The sequence below is a fragment of the Bufo gargarizans genome, chromosome 1 (genome assembly GCF_014858855.1).
Source record: "Bufo gargarizans isolate SCDJY-AF-19 chromosome 1, ASM1485885v1, whole genome shotgun sequence".
Classification (NCBI taxonomy): Eukaryota; Metazoa; Chordata; class Amphibia; order Anura; family Bufonidae; genus Bufo; species Bufo gargarizans.
This window is the reverse complement of record NC_058080.1, coordinates 194,126,966-194,133,950: the sequence shown is the minus strand read 5'-3', so window position 1 is coordinate 194,133,950 and position 6,985 is coordinate 194,126,966.

Genomic DNA, 6,985 nt, shown 5'->3' with positions numbered 1-6,985 from the left:
TTTCTTGAGAATCTTATTGAATGCATTTCACCCCTCCAACAGTTGACTGAGACAGAGGCTTTTTCATAGCTTCCCCCTCATTCTGCATGCACTTGCTGGCAACACAGACTGACAAACAGCATTTTAATGGAGTCTAAATGGGGAAAAAGTGTGATAGAGGCCTGAAACTGTAAGGGTATGGGCACACAAGGTATTAGAAAATTCATATGACTTCTCCTTCTTACTTACCTTGACCCTTAAAGAGGTCCCCGCAAAAAAAATATAGCATGTCCTATTCTTGTCCGTTTTGAAGACAAGAATAGGCATTTCTACAATGGGCCTCCCGTTTCGTTCCACAAAGGCACACCGGCGGCTTCCGTTTTTTGTGGATCCGCGGTTTTCGGACCGCAAAAAACAGAACGGTCGTGTGCATGAGGCCTAACTTACATTGTTCAGGCTTTCAGTTACAACATCAAGTGGCTGCAATCTCCATGACTCCAGTAACTGAGTCAGCTGTATCGCACTTACCCCTAAGTACATAGATGTCAGTGGGTGCACACTAGTGTTGGGCGATATACCAGAATTCACTGTATACTGCATTATTAACAAACAGCGATATCACTGTTTAATTACTACAGTATGTTAGTGATGTCATAGGGACAGTCACACACTGATGGCAGAATGCTGCACACTTACATGGACCAGCTCCACCCAACCGTAGAGCAGCAGCGGGCAGACCAGAGTGGCACCACTCATAAAGAGGCTGGGAGGAGAGGGCGATAATGTGGAAAAGCATGTAGGGTGGGGGGTTGTGGCGAGAGCGGATAGTATACTGCCCGTGTACACTGTCCTGTATCCCATATTCCTGTACAGTGCCTTGAAAATTATATTTATACCCCTTGAACTTTTCCCAAAAATTTTCATGTTACACCAACAAAGGCTACTTTCACACTAGTGTTTTTTGCTGGATCCAGCATGGTTCAGCAAAAAACGTTTCCGTTACCGATAATGCAACCATCTGCATCCGTTATGAACGGATCCAGTTGTATTATCTGTAACATAGTCCAGATGGATTTGTCATGAACTCCATTGAAAGAAAATGGGGGACGGATCCACTTTTTTATTGTGTCAGTGAAAACGGATCTGTCCCCATTGACTTGCATTGTGGGTTATGACGGATCCGTTTTGCTCCGCATCCCAGAACGGAAAGCAAACCGTAGGACGCTGCGGTTTGCTCTCCGGTATGAGAACGGAATGCATTTTGGAGCATTCAGTTCTGTGCAGTTACGTTTTGTCCCCATTGACAATGAATAGGAGGAGTTTATTTTTTATTTTTTTTCCGGTATTGAGACCCTATGACGGATCTCAATACCGGAATAGAAACGCTAGTGTGAAAGTAGCCAAACTTAAATGTATTTTATTGGGATTTAATGTGATAGACCAACACAAAGTAGCTAGTATGTGTGAAGTGAAAAGAAAGTGATACATGGTTTTCAACACTTTTAATAATTAAAAATCTGAATAGTGTGGCGTTCATTTGTATTTTTTTTTACAAGGTATCATAGTGAAGGGGGGCTTCACTATACCTTTTAAAAAAAAAAAAAAAAAAAAAAAAAAATTCCTGTGTGACCAACTGCCTTCAGAAGTCACCCAATTACTAAATAGAATCCACTTGTGTGTAATGTATTCTCAGTATAACTACAGCTGTTCTGTGAAAGCCTCAGAGGTTTATAAGAGAACATTAGTGATCCAACAGCATTATGAAAACCAAGGAACACACCAGACAGGTAAGGGATAAGGTTGTGGAGAAGTGTAAGGCTGGTTTCACATTGAACTCACAGCGTGTGTTTGCAGAAGCTCCGGTACTCGCCTCCCTAGCATAGCATTATATTGAGTTATGATGCTATGTAACCCTTAGGCCTCTTTCACACAGGCGTTCTGGATACGTCGCGTGTGCATTGCGGGAAACCGCGCGAGTAAGCACGCAGATGCAGTCAGTTTTGACTGCGATTGCATTCCTATGTTCAGTTTTTTTCCGCGCAAGTGCAATGTGTTTTGCACGCGCGTGAGAAAAAACTGAATGTGGTACCCAGACCCGAACCCGGACTTCTTCACTGAAGTTCGGGCTTGGGATCGGTGTTCTGTAGATTTTATTATTTTCCATTATAACATGGTTATAAGGGATAATGATAGCATTCTTAATACAGAATGCTTACTAAAATGCTGCTTGAGGGGTTAAAAAATTAACTCTCCTCATCCTCTTGTTCGCGCAGCCGGCATCGTCTTCTTTCTTCATCTTTCAGGACCTGCGCAGACATCACCACGTGGTGAGCGCAATTACGTCATCTAAGGTCCTTTTGCAGGTCCTGAAAGATGAAGAAAGAAGACGATGTCGGCTGCGCGAACAAGAGGATGAGGAGAGTTAATTTTTTAACCCCTCAAGCAGCATTTTAGTAAGCATTCTGTATTAAGAATGCTATCATTATCCCTTATAACCATGTTATAAGGGAAAATTACAGTAAATTGACTTTTATTAATTTACTAACATCATCTCCTAGCAACCATGCGTTAAAATCGCATTGCATCCGCACTTGCTTGCGGATGCTATGCGATTTTCACACATCCCCATTCATTTCTATGGGGCCAGAGTTGCGTGAAAAACGCAGAATATAGAACATGCTGTAATTTTCACACAACGCACAAGTGATGCATGAAAATCACCGCTCGTGTGCACAGCCCCATTGAAGTGAATGGGTCCGGATTCAGTACGGGTGCAATGCGTTCACCTCACGCCCGTGTGAAAGGGGCCTTAGAATTCTGGATAAAAAAAACTAAATGTTTACAAACAACATCTCTTAGCAACCATCCGTGAAAATCGCATCCGCACTTGCTTGCGGATGCGATTTTTCACGCAGCTCCATTCACTTCTATGGGGCCAGCGGTGCGTGAAAAATTGCAGAATATAGAACATGCTGCGATTTCCATGCAACGCAAAAGTAATGCGTGAAAAACAACGCTAATGTACACAGACCTATTGAAATTAATGAGTCCGGATTCTGTGCGGGCGCAATGCGTTCGCATCACGCATTGCACCCATGCGGAATACTCGCTTGTGTGAAAGGGGCCTAAGGGTTACATACGTATCATTTTCTTTTCACTTCACACATACTTGTTACTATGTGTTGGTCTATTATATAAAATATCAATAAAATACATTTATTTGTGGATGAAACATGAAAAAATTGGAAAAGTTCCAGGCTCTGTGTCTGTGTGTGTGTGTGTGTATATATATATATATATATATATATATATGTGTGTATTTTTTTTTTTATAATTACACTGTACATTATCTACTGAAGTGCTGCCTCATCTTTTGGATAGAATATATATATAAAGTGAAAAACAGTGGACCCTTTATTGACCCCTCTGCAACGTTTCAACCGCTCAATGCAGTCTTTATCAAGTATTGCTTGATAAAGACTGCATTGAGCGGTTGAAACGTTGCAGAGGGGTCAATAAAGGGTCCACTGTTTTTCACTTTATCTACTGGAGTCCTGCCTCATTTTTTGGATATATATCATCTACTTTAGCTGTTGAGCCTGCGGCTTGGAGGATTTTGCACCTTGTTTTACACACATGCACACGACAAACTTAGAGGTCCTACAGGAGGTGGTCACGCTATTTAAATTTAATGTATGAGTTTCAAAGGTCACTGGGACCAGAGCGTGGCTTGTTTCACCTCTCTGACTGTCTTTTTTCTTTTATTGAATAAAACATATACTTTTATTTATTGCACTTAAAAACTGTAAATCTAAAGGATTAAAATTCCTCAGACTTTAGAGAGGTGGGACTTATGGTCTTTTCGTCCTGGGTATCGCTTTTCCAGATACACTTTGAATTTTAGAGGGCACCTGATAATGTCTCAGGACATACCCTCTTGCCTATTATTGGCTCCTCACTATCTCTACTACAGCTGTGTATCTTTCCCCACAGTGGGGGCCCTACCTCTCTAGATCTGAACTAAAAAAGCGCCTGCATCCCTACATGTTTCGCCATCTGGTGGCGTCTTCAGGGGATAGCACGCTATATAAAAGTATATGTTTTATTCAATAAAAGAAAAAAGACAGTCAGAGGTGAAACAAGCCACGCTCTGGTCCCAGTGACCTTTGAAACGCATACATTTGTTTTACACACACGTTATTGTATATACAGAGGGCACAATGGGAGGCAAAAAGCCAATGAAATTCATCTGTTTTTAAAGGAAACCGGTCATCACTTTCTAAGCCTATTTATCCACTCACTTTTCTATAAATATGTTTTAATACATTAATAATGATATTAAAATCAATTCTGAATGAACTATCAGTTCAGAGAAAACCCTAAAATAAGTGTTCCTACCATATATGTAAATGCACCTTAGATGAGTCCTGTCTCCTCCTTGCTTTGGAGATGAGTCCAGCCACGCCCACAAACGAATAAGACACACCCTCTACGATTGCTCATCTCCACCCCTTCTCTTCCAAGTCTCGCAGCTGCGCAGTATACATTATATGATCAGTAGTAGTGTGGATCACAAATATTCAAATTTTTATTGCAAATATCGGCACTTCATAATCGCGAATATTCTAGATTTTTTATATTTTTTTGCAGTGAGTGAGGTGACTGGTTCTGTACATTTGGGATGTGAGTTCGGGAGGAGGGTAGAATCTTTATACTCTGTCACTCTTATAACGGGAGGTGGGGTTAGAAATGGGAAGTGATGAGGTAAGCATTTAATTTACATAACTTGAAAAAAAGCTAAAGTTGGACTGTAAAAGAAGTACTTGGAGGTGTTTAAAAAAAACAAACCCCTAGGATGATTAGGGTGGGGGAGAACTATCTCAGGATGCCGATGATTCTTATGGTTAAAAAAAACGGTGACGGGTTCCCTTTAATGGATGCAAAACAGACATTAAAAATGTATAGACAGACACTAATGCTAATAGACATAATAAACTGACAGTTTATCTGTTTTTAATGTTCTTTTTTTCACTATCCTGTGAATGTACTCCATGACTTTGGTACATTTTTCATTTTTGCCATGCATGACCCTTTAAAGCAGTTTTTCCCATAATCAACACTTATGACTTATCTTGTGGATAGGTGCTATGTGTTTGATTAGTGAGGTCCAACTGCTGGGACCCCCACTGTTCAACAAGACTTTTCCGTTCCCTATTTGAATGGAGTGGTATGTGCACTGCCGCTCGAATCAAAGTCTATAGGAATATCAAAGGTTCAGCTATTACTATTAGGCTAATAACGGTCCAGACGAGGTAATGCTCTGTGTGAGGGCTGCATTTCCCAGGCCGAACACTGGTCCCCTGACCTCAATGCACAACATCCTAGTGGCTTATCATACTGTGACTTCCTGCCTGTCAGTGGGTCTACTGTATTGTATTCGTGGCTTTATGTGAAGACCGTATAGTAGACCTGCGGTCAGGCATGAGCTCACAGCGTCATAAGTCACTATGATGAGAGGAGCAGTGTCCAGCCTGGGAAATCCAGCCCTCACACGGAAAATGTCCAGAACTGATGTAACAATAATTAACCAATTATAGTAAATATTTATTGGAAATAATCTTTTAATAAACTGACAGGTTTTTATTCGACTATAAAAGTTTGGGGTAAAATGTACATATATATTAGATATACAGCAACATGTAAAACTACTTTTTGAATAGAACACAGTACAAATCATTGACCGCTATGGCAGGGCCGTTATTAAAAGGGTTATCCCATGAATAATGTAAAAAAATTAAAAATAATAAATTATCTAGTACATCACAACCTAAAACAAAGCTAGAACCAGTCCTGTACCTCACATGGATCCAGAGATCTTCCCATCCGTTGTTCCAATTGTTCTACTAGATTTATGGCAAGCTGGCAGCTCAGGGCCATGTCCTTTCTCAGGGGTGTGTCCCTTCTGCTGCAGCTGATGGAATTGAGCATGTGCTTACATCCCAGTGAATGTGGCGCTATATAGATTTTATTGAATAACTATAATAGATTTTTTTTATTACCTGCAGTTAGAAATATATTCAGATCCAGCTGCCGGTTTGAAAACCAGAATATTTTTCATGGGACAACCCCTTTAACCACTCCTTGGGAAGCAAAATTTCAAAAATACTCAGCAAGTACACAGTAAAAAGGATAAAGCTACATTCACACAACGATGAAAAAAATGCTGTTAAAAACTGCAAAACTTTTTTAACAAGCAATTTTTTTCACTGTGTCCTTTCTGAGAAACGGCCATTGAAAACACCCACTTTAAAATCCCCCTTCAATTGTATGGTTGCTGACGGTCCATTACAACGTAAAAATAGGACATGTCCTATTTTTTGACAGTCGTTATTCATGGGCTGTCAAAAGAAAAAAAAAATGGCTGTGTGAATAACCCCATAGACCACTATTGTGTCATGTGACAGAGGTTTTTCACTGTCGTGTAAATTATTCATACGACTGTGGTTTGGTTCCCCATCCGAGCTGCATTTTTTGCGGCTCGGGTGCGGACCCATTCACTTCAATGGGGTTATAAAAGATGCGGTCAGCACTCTGTGTTCTGACCGCATCCGTTGCTCCGTTCCGTGGCCCCGCAAAAATTATGAGTCATGTCCTATTCTTGTCCATTTTGCAGACAAGAAAAGGCATTTCTATAAAGGGCCGTCCATTCCGCAAATTGTGGTAGGCACACGGGCGGCATCCGTGTTTTGCGAATCCGCAATTTGCAGACTTCAAAATACGGCATGTTCGTGTGAACAAGCCCTAAGTTTGATAACTTCATACATATTCCTGACTGTAGAAACCATTATTGAGGGCGGCCCCCAAAATACATATGCATATATAAGTTCTGTGCTTTATAAATAACAAAGCCTGCTATTATAACTTCTGTTCCATCCTGAGAAATGTTTCATCCAGAAGTGATCAGTAGAATGGCCTACTAAGTGTTTCAGTTGTCCTTAGGAGTTCT